The 18,850-nt window shown below is 47.2% G+C and overlaps 1 non-coding gene across 1 annotated transcript; it reads right to left on the bottom strand.

Annotated features, from left to right (window-relative positions):
• Positions 1-1,462: 1,462 nt before the first annotated feature.
• Positions 1,463-1,677, bottom strand: LOC129063988 (small nucleolar RNA U3). Its single transcript, XR_008528418.1, has one exon. It is a non-coding gene; the product is annotated as a small nucleolar RNA U3 (small nucleolar RNA).
• Between the last annotated feature and the right edge of the window lie 17,173 nt (positions 1,678-18,850).

Here is an 18,850-nt window from a genome sequence, read left to right on the forward strand (position 1 = left end):
TCTCCCCCGGAACCGGTATGGAACCTGGAGTTACAGCTCTGCGGCTGCTTCTCTGTTTTGATTGCGAGTAGCAACACGTTCTGCGGAGCGTGCAGGGGCGAGTCCTGCCTCGCGTGCGTGCCTCTGCCCAGTTCGCTTTGCATCACAGCATTTCCTAACCTTCTCCTTGCCCAAGTTTAGGACCTTGGGACACTCCCACAGATCTGTCATCCCTGCGATCCGCTGGGCTCTTCTTTACAGGGGGCTCCCGTACTTCCTGCTCTGGAAGAGCCAGTGGCCATCAACTTCTTAGTCACCGCGACACATGACAAACGATGCTCTCGGGCTGAGAGTTGCAGGTCCACCTTTTCCTCCCTCATTCAAGAAAGCACACAGATGTCTACGAGTGACTTTCTTGTGTGACTAACTTTACAGTGACATTCCTTTTAAGAGTATAGCATTTACAAGCCTTAGTCTTTAAACTACTACCCAGAAACCCTTAGACAACGCTCTAATACCAGGTGCGAGAGCCTCTATTCTAGGTTGATAGGGGCCTTTTATTGCGAAGATGAATGCGGCCCCTCTTCCCTTCAGATCCTGACGAGGGTTACAGGCTGTAAGTGGAGAATCAGATTTTCAGCCCCATAGGAGCCACCCCGAGGGAAGCTCAGCCTGGGCTGTTTTTCCAGGATCTCATGGAAGCCCAGGGGAGGATGTGGGATAAAGGAGGAAGAGGCCTTTGCCATATTACACAGGAGTTTGTAGGTTTCTTATCTGGACAACTTAAGGCTTCCTTTGTTCTTAGGAAAGACTTCCTTAATGGGTAATGTCATCATTTACTGACACTGCTGGGCCCGGTCCTCACAGAGTTTTGGTTTACTTGGAGTCTCTATACGAACCCAGAACACAACACTCCGACCCAGATGCCTCTGTTTGTAGAGCTGTGGGGTTGCTCTAACGGTGCGATGTCAGACCCTTCGATAGGACTTCAGTTGTTCTGTTATTTCTCTCCTGAGATAACGCACCCCAGCAGGAATCTGGGTAACCAGGTTCCGGTATCCTGCCATCACCTCACCTCTCCAACCAAGGAGATCTAGTACTGCAGTCCGTTCCTGCGCCTCTGGTTCCTCTTGCCTTGTCTGCCCCCCACCCCGCCCTGTCCCCCCAGAGCTTACTCTCAGGGCTTCCCACCCCGCGGGCGGCCGCAGCAGGGTCACAATCAGCCTGCTTCCTCCTTCCCCCGACCCAGGCCCCACTGGGCTCTAGCAGAAATGGAGAACTCTTTCCCAGATAAGCAGTCCAGTGGGTATGATTGTGGCATTTGAAGAAAAACAACTGTGAGAATTGTCCACTCAGGTCAGAAGGAACAAAACCAAGTAGATGCCTGTAGGGGCCAATGGCCCTCCCATGGCCAAGCCTAGGCAAAGCAGTTTTTAAAATTAGGCTTTGACATTGCTTTCCTTTTACTTTTTTTTTTCTTTCTACCACCCAGACGGTGTTCTCTCTCTTTTGTTCTCTCAAAAGAGAGAGAAGAATGATCACCAATGGCAGGTGGCAGCTAATGAAGCAACACCAAGATCCGGCTTCCCGCTCAGGAGAGAACATGCCATCTCTTCCTCGTGGGTTCGTGTGCTCTACGTGTTCAGAGGAACTTCTCTAGTAACAAATGATAGAAACGATCCCTGAAAGTATAGTCTTATCTTTCCTTTTTCAATTACAAAGATAGAACACATTCATTGCAGAGAAGTACCAAAATGAGTACGGACTTTTTTTAAATCCCTCATATTTCCACCATCCAGAGATTGCCAATAGTAATAATGTAGTATATATCCTTTCAAAGTTTTTCTACTGTATATATACATGTATGGTTTTTTAAAACAAATATGAGCTCATACTGTACTCTTTTACCACTTGCTTCTTCCATTTAGCAACAGACTGGCTTCTCCTGTCCCTAGATATTCATCTTATGCACCCCATTGTTTTTTGTATCCCATTGTATTTCTGTATTTATTTCAACAATCCGCTATTAGATTGTCTCCAGTTTCTTATCAGCAATGTGATAGAACGTGCAACCTTGTAGTTAAATCTGTACGCACATTCCTGATCGTTTCCTCAGGATACATTATTAGAAGTAGAATTGCAGGGTATGCACGCGTTCACACTCCTCAGAAACGGCTGTGCTCATTTACCCTCCAGGGTAACACAGTGCCCAGTTCTCCAAACCTTTCCAACACTGAGTATCTATTATTATTAAAAGAATATTTTGCAATTAAAAAATAATTTGAAGAACTTATCCAAATAATTCCAAAATTACAAAAGTAAGATCAATGGGTACAAATCATAGGCTGGCAGGACTTCACAGTATAGAGTCTACCGCAAAGATTTTGTCCTTGAAATATCTGAGTTACTTAATGTCTTTTAAACTTGACTTGCTCTGTTCTGAAGTCGGGCTAATAGTAGTAACTATTTACACAGGAATATTATAAAAAGAAAGTGGAATATGCATGTAAAATACACAGCCCAGTGCCTGACACATAGAAACCATGTGAAGTGTATTTATTTCACTTTATAGTGACTTACTCCCAATAGGGAAATAGATTGCTTTCAAAGACAATGTATGTTACCCGAGTCCAACAACTTCAGGATGATGCTGAAGCTACTATGAGAGAGAGTCCCCTGCCCCCGCCTGCCAAGGTTGCTAATCCTAAGCCTGGAGCTCTTGGTGACGTTATTTGAGAAAGAAGTCAAGAGAGAGAAAAGTAAATTTGAGAGATGGAGAGAAACAAGCTCCTGATAGCATTCTTTTAACCACTAGACCCAGCTATTCCTGCAAAGTGCCTAAACATTGTTACCTGAGTCAATCAATTCCCTCTTCTTCAAGTCATGTTGAGTGGGTATCTGTCTCTTGTGACCCAGAGACAAATGGTCAACCCTCCACCCTCCTCTCTTTAGTTGGACAGTAATCTACAGGAAGTTGGAGTGGCGGAGTGACCATTTACTTTGGGCAATTCCAATCAAAACAATAGCCCACATATGATTGTAATGTCATGAAAGACCCCAAGGGAGAGCCACCCAGCCGAGCTCAGTCAGCCCACAGAACCATGAGTAATCATAATAAATTGCTACGCACAGCTGCCGTAGGTAACTGAAGCACACGTTGAATAATGGCGCCTCTGAGGAAATCCTAGCAAATACTCTGAACACGTCTAGCCCAGGGCAAACTCCCACTTTGTGTCTGAGCTACTCAGTGGCTCTAGCAGAGGTTCAGGGACTCATTAAATGCAGGCTTTATACCCCTTTGTTCACCTTTTTCCTTATCAATGGTTAGGATGACAGCCCTTCTTAAATTCCAAAGAATCGCCTTTATTCTTCTTTCTCATCCAGTCCACCTCTCTCTCGTCCCCCGGTCTGTGCGCACACACACTCAAGACCACTCGTAGTAATGAGGGATCCTGTTCCAATGTCAAGTCAGTCCTTTCCACCTTAGTCCAGGGATGAATAAAACCAGCAAAACACTTTTGTCCCTTGGAGTGGCTGTTACTTATAATGGAGTTACTGATTAGACATTAACTATAAAATTAAAATGTATGTGCCACGGGTTTAGGAATCCCACTGCTAAGTGTTTATTCTGTGGACACTTGAAGGTTCACTAACATCTCTGTACAAGGAGCCCTGGCCAGCGTGGCTCAGTTGGTTGGGCGTCCTCCAGCAAAGCGAAAGGTCATCAGTTCAATTCCTGGTCAGGGCATATGCCTGGGTTGCAGACCTGAGGCTTGGAGCTTGTGCAAGAGGCAAGCGATCGATGTTTCTCTCCCTCTCTTTCTCCCTCCCTTCCCCTCTCTTTAAATAAATAAATAAACTCTTAAAAAGAAAAGATATCTGCACAAGGATATTAATTGGAACGTCCGAACAATGGGATCTATGAAGTGGGATTACAAAATAAATGAGCTAGATCTATGTGTTGATCTGGAAAGAGCTCCAGGATAGATTACGAAGCGGAAAGAGCATTCCTACCGCATCTCGTAACTCTGCCTGGGCACCCTTCCCACTGTACGCCCTGGCAGCGCCGCCCCCGCCCGAGGCACCAGCAGCTACAACGGGGCTGCTGTCCCATGGAGCTGTGCAAACCTGACGCCATGCCTGCATGTCATAAATAGTTAAGCGCAGACATGGAGCTGTACACACAAACTTGTTTCCCCTGGGAAAGAAACTCTTAAAAGCAGTGACTTTGGAAGAGGAATAAATAAGGGGCTGAGAACTGTCACTTTTCATGTTGTACCATTTTGTACATATACAGGGGTCTGGTACAAATAGCGCCCCCTTTTTATTACATAAAAATCTTTTAAGCACACCATAGGACATTGTAGGTAAAATGTTCAAGGTGCTGTCCATCTTGTGCGAGACATTTGCATACCCTACCAGCCACCCTCAATGGCGCTGCTTCTACCAGACCCTACATTTTATCTAATCAAATACTTTTATCTGTTAGATGTACAGATATCTAGGGATAGGAGAGGGGAATTATTGTGTTATACTTTATACGTCTCTGTGCTTGTTTCTCAAACCCTATTGTATGGCTTTTTTCTTTTTTTTTTTTTAGAAGCCACTAGACTTTAACATACACCAGGCATAGCTTTTGAAGGCTATCCAAGCTATCCATTTTTCTCATGCAAAGCAGATTTCTCCTGTTGCAACACTCCCTCGTGTGATATGCTTGTTCCTACTTGTGAAGGGAGTCCTGAAACCCCTGGGCAAGCACCTATTTTTGTTCCCCATGCAGTGAGTGGGAGGTGGGACTGGGGTGGCGGGTGGGCGACACCTCCTGCGGAGCTGGGGAGAGCAGCGTTGCTCTCCCCAAAGTCCCCGCCCCGCCTCGCTCTCCGCCAGGTGGCCGAGCCCTCAGCCATCCGGCTCCTGGGGCAGCTTCCTGCATGCCAACTCCTAGGGCTTGTTTAGAAGAAGGGGGCGGTGAGTCAGCAGATCTGCCTGGCGCAGGGCTGGCCTGGTGCCAGCACGAGGCCCTGCCTGCCTTCCACTGCCCAGCTCCAGCACTAACTGGCAAGGTGGGGTCAGAGCCACCTCGTGGGTTCTGGAAATGAGCTCATCTCCTTTGGCTGCCTGGAGGAGACAGCAGCCTAGGCTGGGCGGGGGGGTCAGGCGGGGGCTGCCTCCTCAGCAGCCCCTGGGGGAGCCAGAGGCCACCGGCTGAAGTCTGAGGAGCCCTGAGTTTCTCATCGGACACCATCTTCAAGCCAAGGTAGCTCCTGGTACGGTCGCTCGCAGCCCGGTGGGCAAGGACTCCTTCCTGCCTGTTTCCCAGCAACACTCTCTGCTCCATTTCCTCTGCCTCTTCTTGGCTGGGGGCCACACTATCAAAAGCCAAATGTCTGGAAGCATTAAACTATCATTCAGGTAAATCAGTGAAGTGGAAGACTTCCTCACTGCCAACACTTTCCAGTGTCTTCTAATGGCGGGTTGGGCTGAAGGACTTCACCTCTCAATCCTGTCCAGCTACTCAGACCTTTCTCACCTCGCCTCTTTTGACAAGCTTGCTCTGCATTCAGGCTCTCTGGGACTCACCCAAAGAACTGTTTGCAACCAACACTCTTCCTTCCGGGTGTCCCGTGAGCTCTGTTTGGCCTGGTGCTCCTGCTGGCTGAAAAAAAAATACTGTTTTGGTTTTTTTTCCCCCCCAATTTTCAAGGGTCCCCAGGATATTTTGTGGCTTTCTCTGGTTTCCTCTGCCTTGAATGTGAGCTGCTGTGTTTTGGAGGCAGAGAAGTGCTCTTATCTTTCAAGGCAAAACCCCTAAGACTTCAAATATCGGGGCCTCCTGGGTGTGAGGAATGACAAAGGACGGCATCATTCGGCAGCCATTCCACGCCACCTGGCGCTCCCACCTGGGAGCTTCCTCCTCGGAAGGAAACAGCCCCCCTGTCCAGAGACACAAATGCTGGTGTCATTGGCTTTGGGAGGAGGAAGACAATTAACTATCGTCAGACACTATGCTAAAGACACTCGGAGAATTTTGATTTTGTTTATTCCTCCCAAAAATTCTGAGTGGAAACCTTTTCCCCCTTTTTTTTTGTCATAGAAGAGGGAGCTGAAGCTCAGAGGCAGCCAGCAATTTGCCAGGGCGACAGGGCTTAACTAGAGCCCCGTCTGTCTCCTGCAGAACCCTGACCGCTTCGTGGTGGCTGGAGGAGGTGACGTCATAGACGAGAGGACGACCAGCCCCCCAGCCAGTGAGTTAGACGGAGTGTTCAGACAGACCCAACTGGCCACCCCCATGGATACACAAGGATTGTGGCCCGGCCTTCAGATTTACTCACAGTGGGGGCTTTGTGCCAGCACAGCACAAAAAGAATCTCCGCCTGTGGCAAATGTCGACCCTGCCCTGATCTTAATTCCCAGGAAAGTCTATCAGATAGGAAGACAAACCGAAGGAAGCTGCCACGCCCGTTCCTGAAGCTCCCGGATTCGGGGTCTTTAAGCCAAAGGCCCAGTTCACTTTCCCTCCCAGGGCTGAAAGACCCAACTGGTATTCCGCTGTCCTTTGGCGCTACGTGCACCCCGGTCCAAGAGCCTTCCCCAACTCGGGCCAATATGGCTGCAGGACTGCACAGGGGCTACTCTGCCCTGAAACACCTTCCTTTGGGTAATGACAGCAACAGCTGTTGCCATTTAGAATAGCACTTTGCAGACCTGGCTTTTGGCCCCTCGGTTCTATGACGAGGCTAGAATGGAGTCTCTTGGGCCTCAGCTCTGGCCAAATTATTATCGAAGTCAATTTTCTAATAGAGTCAACTTTCAATTATTCATAGACTAATGGTTCAGTGTGTACATCCTCTTCCTTCTCCTCACTCTCTCTCTGCCCTGTCTTTGCCAACGGCCTTTTGGCTCTCCTGTTAGTACACTCATCATGTAAGCACACTCACCAGAGCAGGAAAGGCGGGGGGGGGGGGCCTGAGATCAATCAATGTTAGGGTCTGTTAGCTATCACAGTAAAGGGTTTAAGGAGCAGTTTGGGCAGAAGTTCAAGTATTCTTGCTAACCTCCTTCCCATTTATCATGGACAATGGACAACTGTCTTGAGTTCTTTGAGCCCCTCGGCTAGGTCTTGCCAGGCGAAGGAACAAAAGGACTGAAATCCACGCGCCCAGAGCCAGGTCCCAGGCCGAGACTAGCCAGCCGGGTTGAGAGGGCAGGCACGCCCTACGCTGCCCGGTCCTACGGGCTGACGGGTGTGTGCTTTTGCCCGGAATCCAAGGAACCGTCGTTTGCGATGAATGGGAGGAAAGGGGTCTTGAGGGAAATGAAATGCTCAGAGTTTTGGTCTTTTGAGTGGTTGGAGTTTTATATTTTGAAATCAAATAAAATATGACAATGAATTTTTAAGAATCGAATTCGTACACTGTAGCAGTCGTCACCTCTTTCTAGTAAACAAAGGGATTTTTAAGGCTTAGGATGGATTAGATTCCAAAAAAAGACAATATCATGACTTTTCCTTATGTTATTAATAATAAATTCTAATTCCTATTGCTACATAACTGCCTGATGCTATGTTAGTGGCTATATATATGGAAATAGTTTATTTAATCTTTACAACTCCATGAGGCAGAACTAGTATGTTAGTTTGCAGAAGATGAGACTTGCTCTGGGCTGCTCAGCAAGAAGGGGCAGCATAGGTTGTCTCACTGAGTCAACAAGACCCCAAGACCCCAGGTCTACCAACCGTCCCACCTTTTCTCCCATGTGGTCCACGCCGAATGTACCTAGTTCTGACCCCAGACTTTGCTAAGCCTTTGTCTCTGGGCAAATGGTCATAATCATTCCGACCCATTCCTGTCCAATTGTCCCTGGACTGGAACTGCTTCCAGTTGGGTAAATCTGCATCACTCCCTAGGAATCTGTGGGAATGGAGGGGGGGAGGGGCCAGATAAGAGACAGCAGGATTAGGGGATTTAACAAAGAAAGCATTCCTTGACATGGGACAATGCCCAGCAGGCTGGTTTTGAAGCATTTGTGGAATGGGATTTGCATAGCCTGGGAACCAGAGAGATTCTATTTACCTAAACTTCCCCAAAATATCCCGGCCCTAGTCTGCCTGTCTTGCAGAAGGTGGGGGCTTCTCTGGGGTTCCCAGTCCCTCCTGCCAGGTCTCTGCTTGCAGACTTTAAAACCTGCCTGCTTCCATTTCAACTTGGGACACTCTCTCTTAAGGAAAAAACTGACAGATGAGACAGACTTCTACAGGAGGCAGGACGGGCCAAAGACAGAGCCTTATGTCGAGCCCCAGACGGGCACTGTCCTTGGCTGAGCTGCAAAAGAGGGACCTGGGCTCTGCACTTGGGACCTGAGCTCCCTGGTTCACCGGTGCCTGCATAGAGTAGGTGCTCACTAAATATTTGTCGAATAAATGATTTAACAACGTTTCAGGTGTGTCTATTAACCTGTCCCTCTCTGCAGCACTGCAGCTGGCCCGTGACTGTCTGACTATGGCAGGCTGGGGAGAATGGGGGAGGGGACTCAGCAGTTCTCAGAGGGAGGATGGAGATGGGCTCTCTCAGCCTCCCTTCCTTCCAGAGAAGATCCAGCCTCCACATGCCCACTTGTCCCCTTCTTAAGCCACTTTAATTATCCCCCTTAGCACCAAGGCCTTCCAGACCCTTCCCTGACCTAACTCTCCAATCGCCGCTCTCCTCACACTGTGCACTCTATCCCTCTTGTCCACTACCTTTGGTACCATGTTTCTAGTGCCCAGTGGTCCTCCACCTCCCCTGCCCTTTCTCTCCTTCCTCTCTTCATTTGAGAAACTTCTCACTTTGGATTCCATAGTCATCACCTCCTCTGAGAAGTCTTCTAGGGATGCCTCTAGGCAGGGTCCAGGTGACTGGGCAGGTATCCTTGAGTCCCTTAGCCCCCCTGCTGTGTACCTAGCACCTGCAGTTGGGCTGTGTCTGACCTACCTGGCTTTCTCCCCTCCTTCCTGGGAGATCTTTGAGAGGAAACGTCTTTCGTCCCTACCATACTGATGCTTGCCACAGAGCAGAAGCCCAAGGAATGTGGTTGAATGATAACAGGTGCCATTTATTTATACTTTTAGGCACTTTCCATATACTAAGCCATTTCAGCCTTTTGACAACCCTATGAGGTAGATTATTGAGATGTTTATTGGTTTTAAGGTATTAGTTATTATAATCACCATGACCATCCCACCGGCAGGAGAGGAAATGAAAGCACAAGCGAGCGAGGGGAGAGCCCGGAGCAGAGCGAGCGCCCAGACAGGCACCTGGCTGACCTCCCCCTGCACCCGGAACCTCTGCCCCTTCCCCTCTCATGCCAAGCTCATTCTTGCCTCCTCAGGAATGTTCCCTCTCTTTATAGCCTTTTAAAATTACAAGTCTCTCCAGACCCAGTCATACTTTTTTTTTTATGACACTTTCTTTGATCTTTAGCTCAAATAGCCCGCCCTTGACCTCCCCACAGCATGAAAATCCTCACGTAACACATTCTTTGATTTCTCACCCATAATGTCTTAACATCATGATCATTCCTACCTAAAGGCTGCTTGCTGTGTGCTCCCCCAGGTAAGGGCCTGTCTTCCCTCCCTTGTTCCCAGTAGACTGTTAGGGGCATGGGAGGTGCTCAGGAAGTATTTATTGAAACTCTGAACAACAAAACACCTACAGGTTCCGATGCATCTTTAGAGGCGATTGTTGCTATTTGCCATTGTCATAATGGTGACATTGGTTGCCCCTCCTACTGCTATGTGGGTATGTTTGTGTGGTTCTGATAGACTTGGGGTATTTAGATGTATCGTGAGGTTCTGTGTCCCGCTGTCTGCAGATAGGACCCTATTTACAGATCCCTGAGTAACAGGACTCCTCTTTCGAAATAAATAAAATATAAAGCAGTGCCCAGGAACGAGGCCTGTGGATGAACTGGGGAATAGGATTATGCGTGTCACTTCGCCTTTCCGGGGACATCCTTATGACCACCCAGCAACTCCACTAGATCCTTGTACCACTATGTTTGAATGACTCCATTGGAAAACCATAGGTCAAAAGCTGAAAGATCACTTACTATGTATAAGACTTAAGCAAGTCATTTTGCTTTAGGTTTCAGTTTTCTTACCTGAAAAGTGAAATAATGTCTAGCCTACCTACCTCATGGTGGCGGGGGTGGGGGGGTTGTTGTGTGGATTAAATGAGAAAAGTATGTGAGCTTACTCTGTGGGCCACAGTCATTATACTCATTCATTCATTCACTCAATATTTACTGAGAACTCACTATGCACCACACACTGCGTTCAGTTAATGGGGATACAATGGAGGGAATTGTACCAGCAGATGTAGTTTCTGCTGTCATGAAGCCTACAGTGTAGGGGGGAAAATGATTTATTCAGGTAATCACAGTACCGGACAACTACTCAATGAGCTATTAGGGAAGGAACATGGTTCCCTGAGACAGCCACACGGGAATGGATCGCATGACACATTTTGCCGCTGTTGTAACTCAGGCAGTGGTTCTCAGATTTTGAATTGCTAGAGTCACCTGGGAAACTTGTTTAGTAGGGTCTCTGGGCTACATCCCCAGTGTGATTCAGCTGGGCAAGAATCCATTCCAGAAATTTACTTTAACCTGCTCCTCTACCTCACTCCTCTAAATGATTCTCGTGCAAATGGCCTTTGGCCAAATTTAAGAAAGGCTTTCTTAAGGTTGGGGCAGGACCTTAACTGTAGACTTCGGCCTAAAGATGTCTCCTGTGCCGCATCTGTGTGTCTAAGCCGATCCCACTCCAGGCCAGCACTGAAGTTTGTTCAGGGGATTTTCCTCTAAGCTTAAGCTAGTCTGAGTTGGGCTTCTGTCACTTAAAAACGCCATATCCTGACTAATTTAGGTCCCTTCTCATCTCTGCCAGCTCCTTTCATGATCTCTGCTGTCTGCGTGGTGAATAGGATCTGAAGGGGCAAAGTCATGATTTTTTTTGCTGGAAGCACAAAGCCTCATTACCCATTCTACCTCCCCACTTACAGCTCCTCACACGCAACTACAGGCATTTTGTGAGTGTCTGTGATGAGCACAATGCACAAAGCACAAAGGTCAGCAACCATTTCTGACTGCACAAGAGGGCTCCTCAGGTCTATGCCTAAAGACAAATAATTTTGGTTGGATAATTACTCTGGCATCATCAAACCAGACAGAGTTAGGGTTGGGTGTTTGGACTGCGCAGTCAGATTATCTGGATGTGAATCCTGGCTCTGCTGCTGGCTCTGTGACAGTGGACTGCCACGTCACTTCTCTGAGCCTTAGTTTTTCCATCCATAACATGAGTATAATGAACAGGACTTAGCTCGTAGAGTTCTCGTGAGGGTTAAAGGAATTGCTGCACGTAAAGAATTTACAATAGTGTCTGGCACACAATCAGGGCTCAATAAATATTAGTTATCAGGATACAGATTTAAATATTTACAGTAGCATTACCTACATAGGGTTTCCCCAGCCTAATGATCTTTTACCCACATTGGGAACTCTTATTTGTAACTGCATATCCCTTTTCCATTCTAATGAATACTGTTGTTTTTTTTTTTTTGCATTTAAATCTACCATTTACCTCCTGCCCCTTAGAACTTAGGCTCCTTAACTCCCCCTTTTCTGCCAGTTCAGTGCCCCCTCCTTTTCACAGTCTCCTGAGCCAACTTAAGTCTCCACTTTGAGTGTTTCTCAGTGTAGGTGTCTTCTCAAAGGTCCTGGGGGTCCACAGAGACCACAGACGTGCTCCAGGTGCACCTACGCCCTGTGCCCAGCATCAGCCATTACGATCTCCAAAGCTGCATGCCAGGCACTAGCTAGTTAACTGCATCACTCATTCAGTTCTTACTCAATGCCCTGAACTTGGTTCCCTCACCTGTAAACTGAGGTTAATAACACGTACTTAATTGATTGCAAGTGATAATATATGCAAAGCTCAGGTTAATGTTCTGATAGCATTTACTATTTTAAGTATTGTTATTATCTACATCTGTAGAGAAAACAAAACAAAGGAGAGAGGTCTACATTTTCCCACACACATCCCTGTTTCATTTGGAGACTGGCAGGTGAGGTCAAAACTTGGCCGAGTTGACCACGGACCACCAGGCCTGGTTTGGACTGTTGGGGGCCTCGCCTGAGTGCTTGTCCTGGTGAGAAGAACCTTGTCACCAGTCTCTACCATTCTGATCCATAACTCTCATCTCTCCCTCTCTCTTTCTCCCCCTCCCTCCCTCCTTCATAAAGCACATGTAACATTAAATTTACTACCTTAACTACTTTGAAGTGTAGAATCTGGTTATATTAATTTCATTCACATTGCTGCACAATCAATCTCCTGGACTCTTCTCATGTTGCAAAACCAAAACTGTACCCCTAAACAACAGCTCTTCATTCTCCCGACCCTCGCCCTCACCCCCAGCTCCCTGTAACCACCGCTGTACTTTCTATTTCTATGAATGTGTCTAACTCATATAAAGGGAATAATACCATAGCTGTCTTTTTGTGACTAGCTTATTTACTCAGCATAAAGTCCTCAAGTTTCATCCATTTTGGTAGCATGTGTCAGAATGCTTACTTTTCAAGGCTGAATAATATTCCATTGTATATATACACCACATTTTGTTTATCCATTTGTCTGTACATAGACGCTTGGGTTCCTTCCACCTTTTGGCTATTGTGACCAATGCTGGTATGACTATGGGAAACGATATTGCAGGGGAGGCGCTGGTCCTGCCGTTGCACCAAAATAAACTCAGCTGCTGGGAGAATGGCCATGTGCACGTGGGTCCCTTTGAACTGGCCTGAGGAATATAGCGAGACCCAAATTTTAGAATTCATCATATACCTAGGCAAATCTCTCTTCGTGACCCTGATTTTGGGGTATAGTCCCAGAGTGGAATTGCTGGATCGTATGGTAGTTTTAATTTTTTGAAGATCCTCCATACTGCTTCCCACAGCAGCTGCACCACTTCGCATTCCCACCACAGTGCCCAAGGGTTCCAATTTCAGCACTTCTTGTCAACACATTATTTTCTGTTTTTGTTTTTGTTTTAAACAGTAGCCCTCTCAATGGCTGTGAGGTGGCCCATAACTCTTTTTTTAAAACATTAATTTATTTTCAAATTACACTTGACAGACAATATTACATTAGTTTCAGGTTTACAATATAGTCATCAGACATTTATACGAGGTCTGTCCAGCCATTGTTAATATAATGAGAATGGTTTGTGCAACATGGATGTAACCTGGCAGCCAAGGAGAGTGGACTGGAATGCACACGTGTGAACCATGATGACTTTCCTGTTCTAGTCAGTGGGGGCGGTAGATGCAGATGAGTGAGCGCGTGCGCTGTGTGGCTGTCGCATTCAAAATATCTGAGCGAGTAGAGCAACGAATCTGCATCAAATTTTGCATTAGGCTTGAACGTTCCTCCGTGGAAACGATTCGGATGATTCAGAAGGCTTTCGGGGATGACGCACTGAGTGCAGCACAAATAAAAGGGGCACAAAAGCTTCAAAGATGGTTGAGAATCTGTTGAATGTGATCCATGTTCTGGAAGGCCTGCAACCAGCAGAACACCTGAGAATATTTTACATGTACAAGATGCAATCAATAAAGACTTCTGACTTTTCCCAAAACTAAAATCACCTTTGAAAGGGAAGAGATTTCAGACCATCACTAATGAGAGTCAGGAAAATATGATGGGGCAGCTGATGGCAAATGGGAGAACTGTGTGAGGTCCCAAGGTGCCTACTTTGAAGAGGACTGAGGCATCATTGTCCCATGTACATTGTTTCTTGTATCTTCTTCAATAAATGTTTCTTTTTCGTAGTGCATGGCTGGATATTTTCTGGACAGGCCTTGTCTATCTTATGACGTGGTCATTTCAATATCATAACATTCTAACTCTGGCCCAAGCAAGGACCTCTGACCAAGGGCAAGCTTCAGGCACAGGTTTTCCAAACCCAACCCAGGGGATGGGGCTGAGTATTGACAGATGGAGTGCAGGCCCATAACTGGGGCCTGAATTCCTTTACTCATCAGAATTACCCTCAACATTAGTGCTTGCCTAGCAGGTGAGTAAAGAGACTCAGAACAGCTAAGCGGCCTGCCCAAGGGCACACAGCTGGGACACTGGTATTCAAACGGGGCTCAGATCACGCAGGTGTGGAAGAACTGCCATGTGTCAACGTCCACACTGTACTCCCTGAGTCCAAGGTGAGGACACGCCCTCCCTGATTCTATCACAGCAGCAACACAACCCTGGGGTTCTACCCACCTGCCCTTCTCACCCCCCAGAGGCTCAGGGGCCTGCTCGGCTGAATGAATAGGAAACAAAGCCGACTGCATTTATTATTTAGCCAAGCGCCCAGGTGCACCTGTTGTGGTATTGGGCACTGTTTATGATTACAATAAAATGTGTAGTCCCAAGCATTAGAGGGTCTACAAGAGTTTCTTTCAATTCCAAAAGCTCAGAATGAGTGACGGGCAGTGTCAGCGGGCTGGGGAGGGCCCAGGACCTGCTTGCAGAAAGGGCTATTGCAGGACGATGCACTGTGCCCGGCTCCTCCCTGACCACTGTGCAAACAGCAGCAGCTTCATGACCTCTCGCCTGCACTGGCTGGGTGGGGTTGTGTTTGGAACAGAGCGGGAAAGGGGAGGTAAGGCAGGGTAAGGCTTCCGGGGGATCCCAGCCAGAGAGACCTGGTCCAGCCTGCCCCAGGCTTGCAGAGCCAGCCAGCCTGCTTCACTGGAGTCTTTGTCCCAGACGTGGCACCTGGACTTCCTTGAGGGATTACAGGTCAATCACGGTACAGCCCAAGGAGAACCTGTGGGAGCCTTTTAAAGGTGCACCCATAGCCACAGGTGAGCGATACTTGACTGTCCCCCTACCTGTTAGGCTTTGGACTTATTTCAGAAGTGACTGTCATTGCCCAAAATTAAGAATAAGCTTCCATAAGACCCAGCAATTCCACGGTTCCACTTGGGATATTTATCAGAAGAAAACAAAAATCACTGACTCAAAAGATAGCTATACCCCTATGTTTATCACAGCATTATTTATAATAGTTAAGATATGGAAACAACCGAGGTGCCCATCGACAGATGAATGAATAAAGAAGATGTGATATATAATGGAATATTAGCCCACAATTAAAAAAAACTAAAAGCTTGCCACTTGTGACAACATAGATGGATCTAGAGGGCATTATGCTAAGTGAAATAAGTCAGGGAAAGACATATACCATCACTTACATTTGGAATCCAAAACAAAACAAAACAAATGAATAAACAAAACAAAATAGAAACAGACCCATAGATACAGTGCACACACTAATGGTTACCATGGGGAGAAGGCTGGGAGGTAAGTGGAAAAAACAGAGGAGAATGGCAACTAATTTTATAAACACACAATGACTATTTAAAAAATGAGAAAGAAATGACCATCCTAGTGCGACCTGGTCATGGAGGGGCCAGAGGTCAGCCAATGAGAACTGTGTCCTCGAAGAAGACTGGGAGAGGGGCCAAGGGTGCTGGCAACAGCAACATGGAGCGGGTGACAGGGAGTGAAGGGAAGGCCTGGGGCTCTGCCTGCGAGGCCGCCCAGGAGACCTCTGGGTGCTGAAGGAACCTTTAACGGTAGGGTTCACAGCTGACACTGTGCAGATACCGCAATCCACGAGCTTGCAAATGAGATGGGAGGGACGCAGAACTAGGCTGGGGATGCAGACGAGTTCGTTGTAAGATTCTGTACAAGACAAACGACAGAACAAAAGGTGGAGGAAGGGACTGGCTGTTGTTTCGGTTTATCAGTAAAGTATCTATTAAAATCTACTTTGTGCAAGGCTTATGGGAATTTTTTAAATTAAATGTATTGCGGTGACGTTGGTTAATAGGGTCATGCAGGTTTCCAGTGCGCGTTGCTGCGACACCTGACCTGTATGGTGCATTTTGAACCCACGCCCCACAGTCAGATCATCTTCCGTCACCAAGTATTTATCCTCTGTCGCCCCCACCCCAGCCCCTCTGATAACCCCCATCCTGTTGCCTGCCTGTGTCTCTGAGTTTCAGTTTTATATCCCACATACGAGTGAATCTTTTATTGAGATAAAATTGACATACAACATTATATAGGAATTTTAAAAGTGAGTGCAACCCTGAAGGTGTACACATTTTAAAAGTCATCTTTATGTTGAGACACTGTATGTGCATTGCGTGTGATTTATCTCACTTAGCATAATGCCCTCAAGGTACTTCTATATGGTCGCAAATGGCAGCTTTCACTCCTTTTATCGTTGAGTAAATAGTCCATTGTTTACATGTACCACATCTTTGTCCATACATGTGGGTATACGTACATTTGGTTGAAAGCTCAGACTCTTGCCTAGAGAGCCTGGGTCCAAGTCCAGCTTCACACTTACAGTGTGGGCTTATGCACGGCACTTACCCCCATATTTCTCAATTTTTCGTCTGGGTGATGGTCCTCATTATAAAGCTCATAGTGCACACTAACTACCTGGCCCAGCAGGGGCACTCAGTTAGAGTTGACTATTATTAATGAATTTCAAACCAGAGCTAATAAAAAGGCAGTGGCACCTCCTGTGTGCAAGGCCCTCGGCCAAATTATACATGTGGCTTCATAATATTTAACCTGTGACAATCCACCATATGTTACAAACAAGGAAAGGGAGGACTCCGCATCCCAGGAGAGAGCTGGCCCTGCCACCTCCCCCAAGCGAGGGGAACCGCTGGCAACAACAGCCGTGCACACACCCCTCTGAGCTGCTTTAGAGTCTACACTTGCTTGAGGAAGTATAACAAGATCCATAATTCAGAATTCATCATTCCTAGGCCGGTTCAATAGACTGGAATGAGACTGCTTTCTGACGTCCAGTGCCTGCCTCCATCTTGTTCACAGAACTGCACCGAGGTGCCCAGTCTCCCCAGACACACTTCTTTTTATGGCCTCTGAGCCTGCCCAGCACCCCTGGGAGCTCTATGGGAGGCACTCACACCAGGGACGAATGTGCACAGGAAGGAGGCGGAGGCAGGGGTGTATAGTGAGAAAGAAAAAGGCACCAACATGTCCGCACCCAGGCGTGGGTGTCTTTACATTCAGTCCCTTTTTTAGACTTGGTGACTCTAGAGTATCTTAGTCCTGGAAAGAACTTAGGGCCCAATTGCTCCAGCCAACACAGTTTTACTGATGGCTCAGAAAAGGCAGGTATCTTGCCCAGTGCTATGCCGCTGGCAGGTGACGAAGTCCAGAATGAAAGCGTGGTGCCCTGGCTCCCCATGCAGAGTTATTTCTGTCTCCTCTTATGGCTTCCAAATTGCTCATTTTCCAGATCCTTCCGGCAAGACTTTGTCCGGGGCCCCAGAGCTGCAGGCCCTTTGGACAGCAGCCAACACTTCAGGGAGCAGCGGCAGGAGAAGGTGCACCTGGGAGGCCGGGGGATGGGCCCCTCTGCAAGTTCTTTTCAGCCACATCAATGGGACCAAATGGAACGAGAGCATTAACATGTTGAGTGCACCTCAGTGCTGTCTAAACCAGCCCTGAATACTAACCGGGGAGCTTCAATCGAGCTAAAAATAGCTGGCTAATCACCACCAGGAAGAATTAACGAGGACTCGGAAGAAAGGAAAATGTCTTAATATTTCATCTCTCTGCAGCTGGGCCCCAGCTGGGGCTGGTCTCCTCCTGGCTGCCACAGGGCAGGTAATTAGACAGGCCACTGAAGGGTGCTGGCGGGGGGGCTGCCCCAGCCCGTAGGAGGGTAAACGGGCCGGTTACGTGGGGTGAGTTGGAACACAGAGAACGCAGCAGAAGAGATGCGATGCGACAGGAGGCAGGTTTTGAAGAATAAAACAGTCGTCACAGTTCATACCCTTTCCCCTTTGAGAGAGTAAAATCCTTAAATAAAGGGGAACGTCATTTCACTCTGTTCTGCGAACCCTCCGACAGTCTTCCCTTCCCTAACGCGCAGGTGTGAGCTCTGAGGGCATCATTGGAGTCCATGGGAACCGTGCTGGAGTGAGGTCTTCCTGGCAAGGACTCTCTTTGGACAAAGACCAAGGTGGGCCCGCAATAAACCGAACACGGTGACAGAGCCAGGCCCACGAATAAAGCCATCACGGGCGCGACTAGGATGCTTCCTGCAGCTGGCCTGGGAGAGTAGGGATAGGGAGCGATTGTTGCGACCTGGAAGAGCTCAGTTTAAGAGAAATAAAAGGAGAAAAGTTTCATAGAGGACAGGGTAATGTTCCAAGAGCTTACTTCCTCCAAAAGGTTTAATGGATTTAAATAAATAAACATAAATGGTATTTGAATTAATAGCATACATCCAATCACCAAAGAATAATCATATATAAGAATTGAATTGATTTACTCAGATGATTAATGAATTCAATTAGCCTAGGGCATAAGTGCAATCTTGAAGAGGGATATAAAGCTGCTTAGACCGGCCTTGGCTGGGCAGCTCAGTTGGGTAGAGTGTCACCCCATACACTAAGGTTGCAGATTCGATCCCCCGTCAGGGCTCACACAAGAAGCAACCAATGAATGCATAAATGGTTGGAACGACAAATTGATATTTCTCTCTTTCTAAAATCAATAAGTAAAAAAATTTTTAAAAAGCTGCTTGGACAAAGAACAATGATAAAAAGTAATGGATTCTAGAAGAGATGGCATCTTGAAGAGTGCACAGGGGTTAACTTCTATACCCCTATTTAGAATCACATAATTTGGGAACCAAATAGGATCTTCAAAACCATTAAAGAAAGATACGGCAGGATGGAAGAGTCCTGACTGAGAGTCAGGACACCTGGGGACAAG

This window comes from Pteronotus mesoamericanus, unplaced genomic scaffold (genome assembly GCF_021234165.1).
Source record: "Pteronotus mesoamericanus isolate MK-2021 breed Mesoamerican mustached bat unplaced genomic scaffold, CSHL_Meso_final scaffold_99, whole genome shotgun sequence".
Taxonomy (NCBI): domain Eukaryota; kingdom Metazoa; phylum Chordata; class Mammalia; order Chiroptera; family Mormoopidae; genus Pteronotus; species Pteronotus mesoamericanus.